This window comes from Oncorhynchus nerka, linkage group LG14, assembly GCF_034236695.1.
Source record: "Oncorhynchus nerka isolate Pitt River linkage group LG14, Oner_Uvic_2.0, whole genome shotgun sequence".
In the NCBI taxonomy this organism is placed as follows: domain Eukaryota; kingdom Metazoa; phylum Chordata; class Actinopteri; order Salmoniformes; family Salmonidae; genus Oncorhynchus; species Oncorhynchus nerka.
In genome coordinates, this window is record NC_088409.1 from 102937174 (window position 1) to 102958185 (window position 21012).

Genomic DNA, 21012 nt, shown 5'->3' on the forward strand with positions numbered 1-21012 from the left:
AGACATAACAACCCCCCCTCCTCCTCTAACTATAATAGAGACATAACAACCCCCCTCCTCTAACTATAATAGAGACATAACAACCCCTCCTCTAACTATAATAGAGACATAACAACCCCCTCCTCTAACTATAATAGAGACATAACAACCCCCCTCCTCTAACTATAATAGAGACATAACAACCCCTCCTCTAACTATAATAGAGACATAACCTCTAACTATAATATCCCCCCTCCTCTAACTATAATAGAGACATAACAACCCCCTCCTCTAACTATAATAGAGACATAACAACCCCCCCTCCTCTAACTATAATAGAGACATAACAACCCCCCTCCTCTAACTATAATAGAGACATAACAACCCCCTCCTCTAACTATAATAGAGACATAACAACCCCCTCCTCTAACTATAATAGAGACATAACAACCCCCTCCTCTAACTATAATAGAGACATAACAACCCCCCCTCCTCTAACTATAATAGAGACATAACAACCCCCTCCTCTAACTATAATAGAGACATAACAACCCCCTCCTCTAACTATAATAGAGACATAACAACCCCCCTCCTCTAACTATAATAGAGACATAACAACCCCCTCCTCTAACAACCCCCTCCTCTAACAACCCCCTCCTCTAACCCCCTCCTCTAACTATACCCCCCCTCCTCTAACTAACAACCCCCCTCCTCTAACAACCCCCTCCTCTAACAACCCCCTCCTCTAACAACCCCCTCCTCTAACAACCCCTCCTCATAACAACCCCCCCTCCTCTAACTATAATAGAGACATAACAACCCCCTCCTCTAACAACCCCCTCCTCTAACATTTAAGTCCTCTAACAACCCCCCTCCTAACAACCCCCTCCTCTAACAACCCCCTCCTCTAACAACCCCCCTCTCATAACAACCCCCTCCTCTAACAACCCCCCCTCCTCTAACAACCCCCCCTCCTCTAACTATAATAGAGACATAACAACCCCCTCCTCTAACTATAATAGAGACATAACAACCCCCTCCTCTAACTATAATAGAGACATAACAACCCCCTCCTCTAACTATAATAGAGACATAACAACCCCCTCCTCTAACAACCCCCCTCCTCTAACAACCCCCTCCTCTAACAACCCCCCTCCTCTAACTATAATAGAGACATAACAACCCCCTCCTCTAACTATAATAGAGACATAACAACCCCCTCCTCTAACTATAATAGAGACATAACAACCCCCCTCCTCTAACTATAATAGAGACATAACAACCCCCCTCCCTCTAACTATAATAGAGACATAACAACCCCCCTCCTCTAACTATAATAGAGACATAACAACCCCCCTCCTCTAACTATAATAGAGACATAACAACCCCCCTCCTCTAACTATAATAGAGACATAACAACCCCCTCCTCTAACTATAATAGAGACATAACAACCCCCCCCCTCCTCTAACTATAATAGAGACATAACAACCCCCTCCTCTAACTATAATAGAGACATAACAACCCCCCTCCTCTAACTATAATAGAGACATAACAACCCCCTCCTCTAACTATAATAGAGACATAACAACCCCCTCCTCTAACTATAATAGAGACATAACAACCCTCCTCTAACTATAATAGAGACATAACAACCCCCCCCCCTCCTCTAACTATAATAGAGACATAACAACCCCCTCCTCTAACTATAATAGAGACATAACAACCCCCCCTCCTCTAACTATAATAGAGACATAACAACCCCCTCCTCTAACTATAATAGAGACATAACAACCCCCTCCTCTAACAACCATTTTCATTTAAGTCAACCCCTTCTAACAACCCCCTCCTCTAACAACCCCCTCCTAACAACCCCCTCCTCTAACAATAATAGAGACTAACAACCCCTCCTCTAACATACCCCTCCATAACAACCCCCTCCTCTAACAACCCCCTATAATAGAGACATAACAACCCCCTCCTCCTCCTCCTCTAACTATAATAGAGACATAACAACCCCCCTCAACATCTAACAACCCCCTCCTCTAACAACCCCTCCTCTAACTAAATAGAGACATAACAACCCCCTCCTCTAAGACATTACATAACAACCCTTATCCTCCTCTAACAACCCCCCTCCTCTAACATAATAGAGACATAACAACCCCCTCCTCTAACTATAATTTACATAACAACCCCCTCTTATAATAGAGACATAACAACCCCCTCCTCTAACTATAATAGAGACATAACAACCCCCCTCTAACTATAATAGAGACATAACAACCCCCCTCCTCTAACTATAATAGAGACATAACAACCCCCTCCTCTAACTATAATAGAGACATAACAACCCCCTCCTCTAACATTTACCCCTTAACTCCTCTAACAACCCCTCCTCCAACAACCCCTCCTCTAACTATAATAGAGACATAACAACCCCCTCCTCTAACAACCCCCTTCTAACTATAATAACAACCCCCCTCTCTAACAACCCTCCTCTAACAACCCCCTCCTCTAACTATAATAGAGACATAACAACCCCCTCCTCTAACTATAATAGAGACATAACAACCCCCTCCTCTAACTATAATAGAGACATAACAACCCCCTCCTCTAACTATAATAGAGACATAACAACCCCCTCCTCTAAGACATTACATCCTCTAACATTTAAGTCATCTAACAACCCCCCTCTTATCTAACAGACCAACCCCCCCTCCTCTAACTATAATAGAGACATAACAACCCCCTCCTCTAACTATAATAGAGACATAACAACCCCCTCCTCCTCCTCTAACTATAATAGAGACATAACAACCCCCCTCCTCTAACTATAATAGAGACATAACAACCCCCCCTCCTCTAACAACAACCCCTCCTCTAACTATAATAGAGACATAACAACCTCCTCTAAGACATTACATTTACATTTAAGTCATCCTCTAACTATAATCCAGAGACATAACAACCCCTCCTCTAACTATAATAGAGACATAACAACCCCCCCTCCTCTAACTATAATAGAGACATAACAACCCCCTCCTCTAACTTTAATAGAGACATAACAACCCCCTCCTCTAACTATAATAGAGACATAACAACCCCCCCTCCTCTAACTATAATAGAGACATAACAACCCCCTCCTCTAACTATAATATAATAGAGATATAACAACCCCCTCCTCTAACTATAATAGAGACATAACAACCCCCTCCTCTAACTATAATAGAGACATAACAACCCCCCCCCTCCTCTAACTATAATAGAGACATAACAACCCCCTCCTCTAAGACATAACATTTAATAGAGACATAACAACCCCCTCCTCTAACTATAATAGAGACATAACAACCCCCTCCTCTAACTATAATAGAGACATAACAACCCCCCCCTCCTCTAACTATAATAGAGACATAACAACCCCCTCCTCTAACTATAATAGAGACATAACAACCCCCCCCCCCTCCTCTAACTATAATAGAGACATAACAACCCCCTCCTCTAACTATAATAGAGACATAACAACCCCCTCCTCTAACTATAATAGAGACATAACAACCCCCCTCCTCTAAGACTATAATTTACATTTACAGTCCCCCTCCTCTAACTATAATAGAGACATAACAACCCCTCCTCTAACTATAATAGAGACATAACAACCCCCCTCCTCCTCTAATTTAAGTCATTTAGAGACTATAACTATAATAGAGACATAACAACCCCCTCCTCTAACTATAATAGAGACATAACAACCCCCCCCTCTAACTATAATAGAGACATAACAACCCCCCTCCTCTAAGACATTACATTTAATTTAGAGACATTTAACAGACCCCCTCCTCTAACTATAATAGAGACATAACAACCCCTCCTCTAACTATAATAGAGACATAACAACCCCCTCCTCTAACTATAATAGAGACATAACAAACCCCCTCCTCTAACTATAATAGAGACATAACAACCCCCTCCTCTAACTATAATAGAGACATAACAACCCCCCCTCCTCTAACTATAATAGAGACATAACAACCCCCTCCTCTAACTATAATAGAGACATAACAACCCCCTCCTCTAACTATAATTTAGACATAACATTTACCCCCCCTCCTCTAACTATAATAGAGACATAACAACCCCCCCCTCTAACTATAATAGAGACATAACAACCCCCTCCTCTAACTATAATAGAGACATAACAACCCCCTCCTCTAACTATAATAGAGACATAACAACCCCCCTCCTCTAACTATAATAGAGACATAACAACCCCCTCCTCTAACTATAATAGAGACATAACAACCCCCCTCCTCTAACTATAATAGAGACATAACAACCCCCTCCTCCCTAAGACATTACATTTACCCTCCTCTAACTATAATAGAGACATAACAACCCCCTCCTCTAACTATAATAGAGACATAACAACCCCCTCCTCTAACTATAATAGAGACATAACAACCCCCTCCTCTAACTATAATAGAGACATAACAACCCCCCTCCTCTAACTATAATAGAGACATAACAACCCCCTCCTCTAACTATAATAGAGACATAACAACCCCCTCCTCTAACTTATAATCATTTAGACATAACAACCCCCCTCCTCTAACTATAATAGAGACATAACAACCCCCTCCTCTAACTATAATAGAGACATAACAACCCCCCTCCTCTAACTATAATAGAGACATAACAACCCCCCCTCCTCTAACTATAATAGAGACATAACAACCCCTCCTCTAACTATATTAGAGACATAACAACCCCTCCTCTAACTATAATAGAGACATAACAACCCCCCCCCTCTAACTATAATAGAGACATAACAACCCCCCTCCTCTAACTATAATAGAGACATAACAACCCCCTCCTCCTCTAACTATAATAGAGACATAACAACCCCCCTCCCTCCTCTAACTATAATAGAGACATAACAACCCCTCCTCTAACTATAATAGAGACATAACAACCCCTCCTCTAACTATAATAGAGACATAACAACCCCCTCCTCTAACTATAATAGAGACATAACAACCCCCTCCTCTAACTATATATAGAGACATAACAACCCCCCCTCCTCTAACTATAATAGAGACATAACAACCCCCTCCTCTAACTATAATAGAGACATAACAACCCCCTCCTCTAAGACTATAATTTAAGACATAACAACCCCCCTCTAACTATAATAGAGACATAACAACCCCCTCCTCTAACTATAATAGAGACATAACAACCCCCCTCTCTAACTATAATAGAGATTAACAACCCCCCCTCCTAACTACATAGAGACATAACAACCCCCCTCCTCTAACTATAATAGAGACATAACAACCCCCTCCTCCTAACTATAATAGAGACATAACAACCCCTCCTCTAACTATAATAGAGACATAACAACCCCCTCCTCTAACTATAATAGAGACATAACAACCCCCTCCTCTAACTATAATAGAGACATAACAACCCCCTCCTCTAACTATAATAGAGACATAACAACCCCTCCTCTAACTATAATAGAGACATAACAACCCCCTCCTCTAACTATAATAGAGACATAACAACCCCCTCCTCTAACTATATCCAGAGACATAACAACCCCCTCCTCTAACTATAATAGAGACATAACAACCCCCCCTCCTCTAACTATAATAGAGACATAACAACCCCCTCCTCTAACTATAATAGAGACATAACAACCCCCCTCCTCTAACTATAATAGAGACATAACAACCCCCTCCTCTAACTCTAATAAGACATAACAACCCCCCCCTCCTCTAACTATAATAGAGACATAACAACCCCCCTCCTCTAACTATAATAGAGACATAACAACCCCCTCCTCTAACTATAATAGAGACATAACAACCCCCCCTCCTCTAACTATAATAGACATTACAACATTTACATTTAAGTCATTTCTCTAACTATAATAGAGACATAACAACCCCCCTCCCTCTAACTATAATAGAGACATAACAACCCCCTCCTCTAACTATAATAGAGACATAACAACCCCCTCCTCTAACTATAATAGAGACATAACAAACCCCCTCCTCTAACTATAATAGAGACATAACAACCCCCCTCCTCTAACTATAATAGAGACATAACAACCCCCCTCCTCTAACTATAATAGAGACATAACAACCCCCCTCCTCTAAGACATTACATTTACATTTAATCATTTAGAGACATAACAACCCCTCCTCTAACTATAATAGAGACATAACAACCCCCTCCTCTAACATTAGAGACATAACCCTCCTCTAACTATAATAGAGACATAACAACCCCCCTCCTCCTAACTATAATAGAGACATAACAACCCCCTCCTCTAACTATAATAGAGACATAACAACCCCCCTCCTCTAACTATAATAGAGACATAACAACCCCCCCCTCCTCTAACTATAATAGAGACATAACAACCCCCTCCTCTAACTATAATAGAGACATAACAACCCCCCTCCTCTAACTATAATAGAGACATAACAACCCCCCCTCCTCTAACTATAATAGAGACATAACAACCCCCCTCCTCTAACTATAATAGAGACATAACAACCCCCCTCCTCTAACTATAATAGAGACATAACAACCCCCCTCCTCTAACTATAATAGAGACATAACAACCCCCTCCTCTAACTATAATAGAGACATAACAACCCCCCTCTAACTCCTCTAACTATAATAGAGACATAACAACCCCCCTCCTCTAACTATAATAGAGACATAACAACCCCTCCTCTAACTATAATAGAGACATAACAACCCCCTCCTCTAACTATAATAGAGACATAACAACCCCCTCCTCTAACATACATTTACATTTAAGTCACCCCTCCTCTAACTATAATAGAGACATAACAACCCCTCCTCTAACTATAATAGAGACATAACAACCCCCTCCTCTAACTATTTAATAGAGACATAACAACCCCCTCCTCTCTAACTAGAGACATAGAGACATAACAACCCCCCTCTCTAACTATAATAGAGACATAACAACCCCCCTCCTCTAAGACATAACAACCCCTCCTCTAACTATAATAGAGACATAACAACCCCCTCCTCTAACTATAATAGAGACATAACAACCCCCCCTCCTCTAACTATAATAGAGACATAACAACCCCCTCCTCTAACTATAATAGAGACATAACAACCCCCCTCCTCTAACTATAATAGAGACATAACAACCCCCTCCTCTAACTATAATAGAGACATAACAACCCCCCTCCTCTAACTATAATAGAGACATAACAACCCCTCCTCTAACTATAATAGAGACATAACAACCCCCTCCTCTAACTATAATAGAGACATAACAACCCCCTCCTCTAAGACTATAATAGAGACATAACACATAACAACCCCCTCCTCTAACTATAATAGAGACATAACAACCCCCTCCTCTAACTATAATAGAGACATAACAACCCCCCCTCCTCTAACTATAATAGAGACATAACAACCCCTCCTCTAACTATAATAGAGACATAACAACCCCCTCCTCTAACTATAATAGAGACATAACAACCCCCTCCTCTAACTATAATAGAGACATAACAACCCCCCTCCTCTAACTATAATAGAGACATAACAACCCCCCCTCTAACTATAATAGAGACGCCTCTAACTATAATAGAGACATAACAACCCCCTCCTCTAACTATAATAGAGACATAACAACCCCCCTCCTCTAACTATAATAGAGACATAACAACCCCCTCCTCTAACTATAATAGAGACATAAATAGACTTACAACCCCTCCTCTAACTATAATAGAGACATAACAACCCCCTCCTCTAACTATAATAGATTTACATTTAAGTCATTTAGCTAACTATATCCAGAGACACTTACAACCCCCTCCTCTAACTATAATAGAGACATAACAACCCCTCCTCTCTAACTATAATAGAGACATAACAACCCCCCCCCTCCTCTAACTATAATAGAGACATAACAACCCCCTCCTCTAACTATAATAGAGACATAACAACCCCCTCCTCTAACTATAATAGAGACATAACAACCCCCTCCTCTAACTATAATAGAGACATAACAACCCCCTCCTCTAACTATAATAGAGACATAACAACCCCCTCCTCTAACTATAATAGAGAAGACATTTAAGAGACATTTAACCCCCTCCTCTAACTATAATAGAGACATAACAACCCCCCTCCTCTAACTATAATAGAGACATAACAACCCCCTCCTCTAACTATAATAGAGACATAACAACCCCCCTCCTCTAACTATAATAGAGACATAACAACCCCCTATAATAGAGACATAACAACCCCCTCTAACTATAATAGAGACATAACAACCCCCCCTCCTCTAACTATAATAGAGACATAACAACCCCCTCCTCTAACTATAATAGAGACATAACAACCCCTCCTCTAACTATAATAGAGACATAACAACCCCCTCCTCTAACTATAATAGAGACATAACAACCCCTCCTCTAACATTACATTTAACATTTAACTATAATAGAGACATAACAACCCCCTCCCCTCTCTAACTATAATAGAGACATAACAACCCCCTCCTCTAACTATAATAGAGACATAACAACCCCCTCCTCTAACTATAATAGAGACATAACAACCCCCTCCTCTAACTATAATAGAGACATAACAACCCCCTCCTCTAACTATAATAGAGACATAACAACCCCCTCCTCTAACTATAATAGAGACATAACAACCCCCCCTCCTCTAAGACACATACATTTACATTTACATTTAACTATTTAGAGTCATAACAACCCCCCCTCCTCTAACTATAATAGAGACATAACAACCCCCTCCTCTAACAACCCCCTCCTCTAACTATAATAGAGACATAACAACCCCCCTCCTCTCTAACTATAATAGAGACATAACAACCCCCCTCCTCTAAACCCCCTCCTCTAACATATACATAGAGACATAACAACCCCCCTTCCTCCTAACTATAATAGAGACATAACAACCCCCTCCTCTAACTATAATAGAGACATAACAACCCCCCTCCTCTAACTATAATAGAGACATAACAACCCCCCTCCTCTAACTATAATAGAGACATAACAACCCCCTCCTCTAACTATAATAGAGACATAACAACCCCCTCCTCTAACTATAATAGAGACATAACAACCCCCTCCTCTAACTATAATAGAGACATAACAACCCCCCTCCTCTAACTATAATAGAGACATAACAACCCCCCTCCTCTAACTATAATAGAGACATAACAACCCCCCTCCTCTAACTATAATAGAGACATAACAACCCCCTCCTAATAGCGACGCCCCTCCTCTAACTATATAACAACCCCCTCCTCTAACTATAGAGACCCTCCTCTAACTATAATACCCCCTCCTCTAACTATAATAGAGACATAACAACCCCCCCTCCTCTAACTATAATAGAGACATAACAACCCCCCTCCTCTAACTATAATAGAGACATAACAACCCCCCCTCCTCTAACTATAATAGAGACATAACAACCCCCTCCTCTAACTATAATAGAGACATAACAACCCCCCTCCTCTAACTATAATAGAGACATAACAACCCCCTCCTCTAACTATAATAGAGACATAACAACCCCCCTCCTCTAACTATAATAGAGACATAACAACCCCCTCCTCTAACTATAATAGAGACATAACAACCCCCCTCCTCTAACTATAATAGAGACATAACAACCCCCCTCCTCTAACTATAATAGAGACATAACAACCCCCTCCTCTAAGACATTACATCCTAACTTAAGTAATAGCAGACGCTCTTATAGAGCAACAACCCCCTCCTCTAACTATAATAGAGACATAACAACCCCCCCTCTAACTATAATAGAGACATAACAACTCCTCTAACTAATAGAGACATAACAACCCCCTCCTCTAACTATAATAGAGACATAACAACCCCCTCCTCTAACTATAATAGAGACATAACAACCCCCCTCCTCTAACTATAATAGAGACATAACAACCCCCCTCCTCTAACTATAATAGAGACATAACAACCCCCTCCTCTAACTATAATAGAGACATAACAACCCCCTCCTCTAACTATAATAGAGACATAACAACCCCCTCCTCTAACTATACATTTAGAGACATAACAACCCCCCTCCTCTAACTATAATAGAGACATAACAACCCCCTCCTCTAACTATAATAGACAAACCCCCTCCTCTAACTATAATAGAGACATAACAACCCCCCTCCTCTAACTATAATAGAGACATAACAACCCCCTCCTCTAACTATAATAGAGACATAACAACCCCCTCCTCTAACTATAATAGAGACATAACAACCCCCTCCTCTAACTATAATAGAGACATAACAACCCCCCTCTAAGACATTACATTTACATTTAAGTCATTTAGCAGACGCTCTTATCCAGAGCAACTTACAACCCCCTCCTCTAACTATAATAGAGACATAACAACCCCCTCCTCTAAGACATTACATTTACATTTAAGTCATTTAGCAGACGCTCTTATCCAGAGCGACTTACAACCCCCCTCCTCTAACTATAATAGAGACATAACAACCCCTCCTCTAAGACATTACATTTACATTTACGACATTTAGCAGACGCTCTCCTCCACTATAATAGACATAACAACCCCCTCCTCTAACTATAATAGAGACATAACAACCCCCCTCCTCTAAGACATTACATTTACATTTAGAGACATTTAGCAGACGCCTTAACCAGAATAGACATAACAACCCCCCTCCTCTAACTATAATAGAGACATAACAACCCCTCCTCTAAGACATTACATTTACATTTACGTCATTTAGCAGACGCTCTTATCCAGAGCGACTTACAACCCCCTCCTAACTAAGACATTACATTTACATTTAAGTCATTTAGCAGACGCTCTTATCCAGAGCGACTTACAACCCCCCTCCTCTAACTATAATAGAGACATAACAACCCCCTCCTCTAAGACATTACATTTACATTTAAGTCATTTAGCAGACGCTCCTTAACCAGAGCGACTTAACAACCCCCTCCTCTAACTATAATAGAGACATAACAACCCCCCTCCTCTAACTATAATAGAGACATAACAACCCCCTCCTCTAACTATAATAGAGACATAACAACCCCCTCCTCTAAGACATTACATTTAACATTTAAGTCATTTAGCAGACGCTCTTATCCAGAGCGACTTACAACCCCCCTCTCCTCTAACTATAATAGAGACATAACAACCCCCTCCTCTAACATAATACATTTACATTTACCTCCTCTAGACTATAATCCAGAGCGACATAACAACCCCCCCTCCTCTAAGACATTACATTTACATTTACGTCATTTAGCAGACGCTCTTATCCAGAGCGACTTACAACCCCCTCCTCTAACTATAATAGAGACATAACAACCCCCCAACCCCTCCTCTAAGACATTACATTTACATTTACGTCATTTAGCAGACGCTCCTTATCCAGAGCATAACTTACAACCCCCCTCCTCTAACTATAATAGAGACATAACAACCCCCCTCCTCTAACTATAATAGAGACATAACAACCCCCCCTCTAACTATAATAGAGACATAACAACCCCCTCCTCTAAGACATTACATTTACATTTAAGTCATTTAGCAGACGCTCTTATCCAGAGCGACTTACAACCCCCCCCTCCTCTAACTATAATAGAGACATAACAACCCCCTCCTCTAACTATAATAGAGACATAACAACCCCCCTCCTCTAACTATAATAGAGACATAACAACCCCCCTCCTCTAACTATAATAGAGACATAACAACCCCCCTCCTCTAACTAACTATAACAAGAGACATTTACATTTACATTTAAGTCATTTAGCAGACGCTCTTATCCAGAGCGACTTACAACCCCCCTCCTCTAACTATAATAGAGACATAACAACCCCCTCCTCTAAGACATTACATTTAACATTTAAGTCATTTAGCAGACGCTCTTATCCAGAGCGACTTACAACCCCCCTCCTCTAACTATAATAGAGACATAACAACCCCCTCCTCTAAGACATTACATTTACATTTACGTCATTTAGCAGACGCTCTTATCCAGAGCGACTTACAACCCCCCTCCTCTAACTATAATAGACATAACATTTACATTTAGAGACATAACAACCCCTCCTCTAAGACCAGAGCATTTTTACATACAACCCCCCCTCCTCTAACTATAATAGAGACATAACAACCCCCCTCCTCTAAGACATTACATTTACATTTAAGTCATTTAGCAGACGCTCTTATCCAGAGCGACTTACAACCCCCCTCCTCTAACTATAATAGAGACATAACAACCCCCCTCCTCTAACTATAATAGAGACATAACAACCCCTCCTCTAACTATAATAGAGACATAACAACCCCTCCTCTAAGACATTACATTTACATTTAAGTCATTTAGCAGACGCTCTTATCCAGAGCGACTTACAACCCCCTCCTCTAACTATAATAGAGACATAACAACCCCCTCCTCTAACTATAATAGAGACATAACAACCCCCTCCTCTAACTATAATAGAGACATAACAACCCCCCCTCCCTCTAACTATAATAGAGACATAACAACCCCCTCCTCTAACTATAATAGAGACATTTACATTTACATTTAAGTCATTTAGCAGACGCTCTTATCCAGAGCGACTTAACAACCCCCTCCTCTAACTATAATAGAGACATAACAACCCCCCTCCTCTAAGACATTACATTTACATTTAAGTCATTTAGCAGACGCTCTTATCCAGAGCGACTTACAACCCCCTCCTCTAACTATAATAGAGACATAACAACCCCCTCCTCTAAGACATTACATTTACATTTAAGTCATTTAGCAGACGCTCTTATCCAGAGCGACTTACAACCCCCCATCCTCTAACTATAATAGAGACATAACAACCCCCTCCTCTAACTATAATTTAAGACATAACAACCCCCTCCTCTAACTATAATAGAGACATAACAACCCCCTCCTCTAACTATAATAGAGACATAACAACCCCCTCCTCTAACTATAATAGAGACATAACAACCCCCTCCTCTAACTATAATAGAGACATAACAACCCCCTCCTCTAACTATAATAGAGACATAACAACCCCCCTCCTCTAACTATAATAGAGACATAACAACCCCCCCCTCTAACTATAATAGAGACATAACAACCCCCCTCCTCTAACTATAATAGAGACATAACAACCCCCCTCCTCTAACTATAATAGAGACATAACAACCCCCTCCTCTAACTATAATAGAGACATAACAACCCCCTCCTCTAACTATAATAGAGACATAACAACCCCTCCTCTAACTATAATAGAGACATAACAACCCCCTCCTCTCCTCTAACTATAATAGAGACATAACAACCCCCCTCCTCTAACTATAATAGAGACATAACAACCCCCCCTCCTCTAACTATAATAGAGACATAACAACCCCTCCTCTAACTATAATAGAGACATAACAACCCCCCTCCTCTAACTATAATAGAGACATAACAACCCCCTCCTCTAACTATAATAGAGACATAACAACCCCTCCTCCTATAATAGAGACATAACAACCCCCTCCTCTAACTATAATAGAGACATAACAACCCCCATCCTCTAACTATAATAGAGACATAACAACCCCCTCCTCTAACTATAATAGAGACATAACAACCCCCTCCTCTAACTGTAATAGAGACATAACAACCCCCTCTCCTCTAACTATAATAGAGACATAACAACCCCCTCCTCTAACTATAATAGAGACATAACAACCCCTCCTCTAACTATAATAGAGACATAACAACCCCCTCCTCTAACTATAATAGAGACATAACAACCCCCTCCTCTAACTATAATAGAGACATAACAACCCCCTCCTCTAACTATAATAGAGACATAACAACCCCCTCCTCTAACTATAATAGAGACATAACAACCCCCCTCCTCTAACTATAATAGAGACATAACAACCCCCCTCCTCTAACTATAATAGAGACATAACAACCCCCCCTCCTCTAACTATAATAGAGACATAACAACCCCCTCCTCTAACTATAATAGAGACATAACAACCCCCTCCTCTAACTATAATAGAGACATAACAACCCCCCTCCTCTAACTATAATAGAGACATAACAACCCCCTCCTCTAACTATAATAGAGACATAACAACCCCTCCTCTAACTATAATAGAGACATAACAACCCCCTCCTCTAACTATAATAGAGACATAACAACCCCCTCCTCTAACTATAATAGAGACATAACAACCCCCCCTCCTCTAACAACCCTCCTCTAACTATAATAGAGACATAACAACCCCCCTCCTCTAACTATAATAGAGACATAACAACCCCCTCCTCTAACTATAATAGAGACATAACAACCCCCCTCCTCTAACTATAATAGAGACATAACAACCCCCCTCCTCTAACTATAATAGAGACATAACAACCCCCTCCTCCTCTAACTATAATAGAGACATAACAACCCCTCCTCTAACTATAATAGAGACATAACAACCCCCTCCTCTAACTATAATAGAGACATAACAACCCCCCTCTCTAACTATAATAGAGACATAACAACCCCTCCTCTAACTATAATAGAGACATAACAACCCCCTCCTCTCCTCTAACTATAATAGAGACATAACAACCCCCTCCTCTAACTATAATAGAGACATAACAACCCCCCTCCTCTAACTATAATAGAGACATAACAACCCCCTCCTCTAACAACCCCTCCTCTAACTATAATAAAGACATAACAACCCCCCCCCTCCTCTAACTATAATAGAGACATAACAACCCCCTCCTCTAACTATAATAGAGACATAACAACCCCCTCCTCTAACTATAATAGAGACATAACAACCCCTCCTCTAACTATAATAGAGACATAACAACCCCCCCCCTCCTCTAACTATAATAGAGACATAACAACCCCCTCCTCTAACTATAATAGAGACATAACAACCCCCTCCTCCTCTAACTATAATAGAGACATAACAACCCCCTCCTCTAACTATAATAGAGACATAACAACCCCCTCCTCTAACTATAATAGAGACATAACAACCCCCTCCTCTAACTATAATAGAGACATAACAACCCCCTCCTCTAACTATAATAGAGACATAACAACCCCTCCTCTAACTATAATAGAGACATAACAACCCCCTCCTCTAACTATAATAGAGACATAACAACCCCCTCCTCTAACTATAATAGAGACATAACAACCCCTCCTATAATAGAGACTAACAACCCCTCCTCTAACTATAATAGAGACATAACAACCCCCTCCTCTAACTATAATAGAGACATAACAACCCCCTCCTCTAACTATAATAGAGACATAACAACCCCTCCTCTAACTATAATAGAGACATAACAACCCCCCTCCTCTAACTATAATAGAGACATAACAACCCCCTCCTCTAAGACATTACATTTACATTTAAGTCATTTAGCAGACGCTCTTATCCAGAGCGACCCCCTCCTAACTATACCCATAACCTCCTCTAACTATAATAGAGACATAACAACCCCCTCCTCTAAGACATTACATTTACATTTAACATTTAGAGACGCTAATCAGAGCGACTTACAACCCCCTCCTCTAACTATAATAGAGACATAACAACCCCCTCCTCTAATAGAGACATAACAACCCCCCTTTAACTATAATAGAGACAGACATCTTATCCAGAGCGACTACAACCCCTCCTCTAACTATAATAGAGACATAACAACCCCCTCCTCTAAGACACATACATTTAACTATTAGAGACATTTAACAACCCTCCTCTAACTATCCAGAGACATAACAACCCCCCCTTACAACAACCCCCTCCTCTAACTATAATAGAGACATAACAACCCCCTCCTCTAAGACATTACATTTACATTTAGAGACATAACAACCCCCTCCTCTAACTATAATAGAGACATAACAACCCCCCCCTCCTCTAACTATAATAGAGACATAACAACCCCCTCCTCTAAGACATTACATTTACATTTAAGTCATTTAACTATAATCCAGAGACATAACAACCCCCCTCCTCTAACTATAATAGAGACATAACAACCCCCTCCTATAAGACATAACATTCTAACTATAATAGAGACATAACAGACCCCCTCTAACTATAATAGAGACATAACAACCCCCCTCCTCTAACTATAATAGAGACATAACAACCCCTCCTCTAACTATAATAGAGACATAACAACCCCCTCCTCTAACTATAATAGAGACATAACAACCCCCCTCCTCTAAGACATTACATTTAACATAATAGAGACATAACAGACGCTCTTATCCAGAGCGACTTAACAACCCCCTCCTCTAACTATAATAGAGACATAACAACCCCCTCCTCTAAGACATTACATTTACATTTAGAGTCATAAGCAGACGCTCTTATCCAGAGCACTAACAACCCCCTCCTCTAACTATAATAGAGACATAACAACCCCCTCCTCTAACTATAATAGAGACATAACAACCCCCCTCCTCTAACTATAATAGAGACATAACAACCCCCTCCTCTAAGACATTACATTTACATTTAAGTCATTTAGCAGACGCTCTTATCCAGAGCGACTTACAACCCCCTCCTCTAACTATAATAGAGACATAACAACCCCTCCTCTAACTATAATAGAGACATAACAACCCCCTCCTCTAACTATAATAGAGACATAACAACCCCCTCCTCTAACTATAATAGAGACATAACAACCCCCCTCCTCTAACTATAATAGAGACATTACATTTACATTTAAGTCATTTAACTATAATCCAGAGACATAACAACCCCCCTCCTCTAACTATAATAGAGACATAACAACCCCCTCCTCTAAGACATTACATTTACATTTAACATTTAGCAGACCTCTAACTATAATAGAGACATAACAACCCCCCCTCCTCTAACTATAATAGAGACATAACAACCCCCTCCTCTAAGACATTACATTTACATTTAAGTCATTTAGCAGACGCTCTTATCCAGAGCGACTTACAACCCCCTCCTCTAACTATAATAGAGACATAACAACCCCCTCCTCTAACTATAATAGAGACATAACAACCCCCTCCTCTAACTATAATAGAGACATAACAACCCCCCTCCTCTAACTATAATAGAGACATAACAACCCCTCCTCTAACTATAATAGAGACATAACAACCCCTCCTCTAACAACCCCCCTCCTCTAACTATAATAGAGACATAACAACCCCCTCCTCTAACAACCCCTCCTCTAACTATAATAGAGACATAACAACCCCCCCTCCTCTAACTATAATAGAGACATAACAACCCCCTCCTCTAACTATAATAGAGACATAACAACCCCCTCCTCCCTCCTCCTCTAACTATAATAGAGACATAACAACCCCCCTAATAGAGACTAACAACTATAATAGAGACATAACAACCCCCCTCCTCTAACTATAATAGAGACATAACAACCCCCTCCTCTAAGACATTACATTTTCCTTTAACTCATAATAGAGACATCCAAGCGACTTACAACCCCCCCCTCCTCTAACTATAATAGAGACATAACAACCCCCTCCTCTAACTATAATAGAGACATAACAACCCCCTCCTCTAACTATAATAGAGACATAACAACCCCCCCTCTAACTATAATAGAGACATAACAACCCCTCCTCTAACTATAATAGAGACATAACAACCCCCTCCTTTAACTATAATAGACAGACATCCAACTATAATAGAGACATACAACCCCCCTCCTCTAACTATAATAGAGACATAACAACCCCCTCCTCTAAGACATTACATTTAATTTAGAGACATTTAGCAGACGCCCTCCTCCAGAGCGACAACCCCCTCCTAACTATAATAGAGACATAACAACCCCCTCCTCTAAGACATTACATTTAACTATAATAGAGACATAACAACGCCCCAACCCCCTCCTCTAACTATAATAGAGACATAACAACCCCCTCCTCTAAGACATTACATTTAACATTTAGAGACATTTACAACGCCTTATCCAGAGCCTTACAACCCCCTCCTCTAACTATAATAGAGACATAACAACCCCCTCCTCTAAGACATTACACTTTAACATTTAAGTCATTTAGCAGACGCTCTTATCCAGAGCGACTTACAACCCCCTCCTCTAACTATAATAGAGACATAACAACCCCCTCTCCTCTAACTATAATAGAGACATAACAACCCCCTCCTCTAACTATAATAGAGACATAACAACCCCCCTCCTCTAACTATAATAGAGACATAACAACCCCCCTCCTCTAAGACATTACATTTACATTTAAGTCCTCTATTTAGAGACGCTCTTATCCAGAGCATAACAACCCCCTCCTCTAACTATAATAGAGACATAACAACCCCCTCCTCTAAGACATTACATTTACATTTAAGTCATTTAGCAGACGCTCTTATCCAGAGCGACTTACAACCCCCTCCTCTAACTATAATAGAGACATAACAACCCCCCTCCTCTAAGACATTACATTTAACATTTAAGTCATTTAGCAGACGCTCTTATCCAGAGCGACTTACAACCCCCCTCCTCCTCTAACTATAATAGAGACATAACAACCCCCCTCCTCTAACTATAATAGAGACATAACAACCCCCTCCTCTAAGACATTACATTTAACATTTAAGTCATTTAGCAGACGCTCTTATCCAGAGCGACTTACAACCCCCTCCTCTAACTATAATAGAGACATAACAACCCCCTCCTCTAACTATAATAGAGACATAACAACCCCCCTCCTCTAAGACATTACATTTACATTTAAGTCATTTAGCAGACGCTCTTATCCAGAGCGACTTACAACCCCCTCCTCTAACTATAATAGAGACATAACAACCCCCTCCTCTAACTATAATAGAGACATAACAACCCCCCTCCTCTAACTATAATAGAGACATAACAACCCCCCTCCTCTAACTATAATAAGAGAGCATTTACATTTACAACCCCTTAAGACATTACATTTACATTTAAGATTTAGCAGACGCTCTTATCCAGAGCGACTTACAACCCCCTCCTCTAACTATAATAGAGACATAACAACCCCCCTCCTCTAAGACATTACATTTAACATTTAAGTCATTTAGCAGACGCTCTTATCCAGAGCGACTTACAACCCCCTCCTCTAACTATAATAGAGACATAACAACCCCTCCTCCTCTAACTATAATAGAGACATAACAACCCCCTCCTCTAACTATAATAGAGACATAACAACCCCCTCCTCTAATAATAGAGACATAACAACCCCCTCCTCTAAGACATTACATTTACATTTAAGTCATTTAGCAGACGCTCTTATCCAGAGCGACTTACAACCCCCTCCTCTAACTATAATAGAGACATAACAACCCCCCTCCTCTAACTATAATAGAGACATAACAACCCCCCTCCTCTAACTATAATAGAGACATAACAACCCCCTCCTCTAAGACATTACATTTACATTTAAGTCATTTAGCAGACGCTCTTATCCAGAGCGACTTACAACCCCTCTAACTCCTCTAACTATAATAGAGACATAACAACCCCCCTCCTCTAACTATAATAGAGACATAACAACCCCCCTCCTCTAACTATAATAGAGACATAACAACCAACCCCTCCTCTAACTATAATAGAGACATAACAACCCCCTCCTCTAAGACATTACATTTAACATTTAAGTCATTTAGCAGACGCTCTTATCCAGAGCGACTTACAACCCCCCTCCTCTAACTATAATAGAGACATAACAACCCCCTCCTCTAAGACATTACATTTACATTTAAGTCATTTAGCAGACGCTCTTATCCAGAGCGACTTACAACCCCCCCTCCTCTAACTATAATAGAGACATAACAACCCCCCCTCCTCTAACTATAATAGAGACATAACAACCCCCTCCTCTAACTATAATAGAGACATAACAACCCCCCTCCTCTAAGACATTACATTTAACATTTAAGTCATTTAGCAGACGCTCTTATCCAGAGCGACTTACAACCCCCTCCTCTAACTATAATAGAGACATAACAACCCCCTCCTCTAACTATAATAGAGACATAACAACCCCCCTCCTCTAACTATAATAGAGACATAACAACCCCCTCCTCTAAGACATTACATTTACATTTAAGTCATTTAGCAGACGCTCTTATCCAGAGCGACTTACAACCCCCTCCTCTAACTATAATAGAGACATAACAACCCCCTCCTCCTAAGACTATAATAGAGACATAACAACCCCCCTTCTAAGTCATTTAGAGACGCTCTTATCCAGAGCGACCAACCCCCTCCTCTAACTATAATAGAGACATAACAACCCCCTCCTCTAACTATAATAGAGACATAACAACCCCCTCCTCTAACTATAATAGAGACATAACAACCCCTCCTCTAACTATAATAGAGACATAACAACCCCCTCCTCTAACTATAATAGAGACATAACAACCCCCTCCTCTAAGACATTACATTTAACATTTAAGTCATTTAGCAGACGCTCTTATCCAGAGCGACTTACAACCCCCCTCCTCTAACTATAATAGAGACATAACAACCCCCCTCCTCTAACTATAATAGAGACATAACAACCCCCTCCTCTAACTATAATTTAGACATTTAACAACCCCCGCTCTAACTATAATAGAGACATAACAACCCCCTCCTCTAACTATAATAGAGACATAACAACCCCCTCCTCTAACTATAATAGAGACATAACAACCCCCCTCCTCTAACTATAATAGAGACATAACAACCCCCTCTCCTCTAACTATAATAGAGACATAACAACCCCCTCCTCTAACTATAATAGAGACATAACAACCCCCTCCTCTAAGACATTACATTTAACATTTAAGTCATTTAGCAGACGCTCTTATCCAGAGCGACTTACAACCCCCCTCCTCTAACTATAATAGAGACATAACAACCCCCTCCTCTAACTATA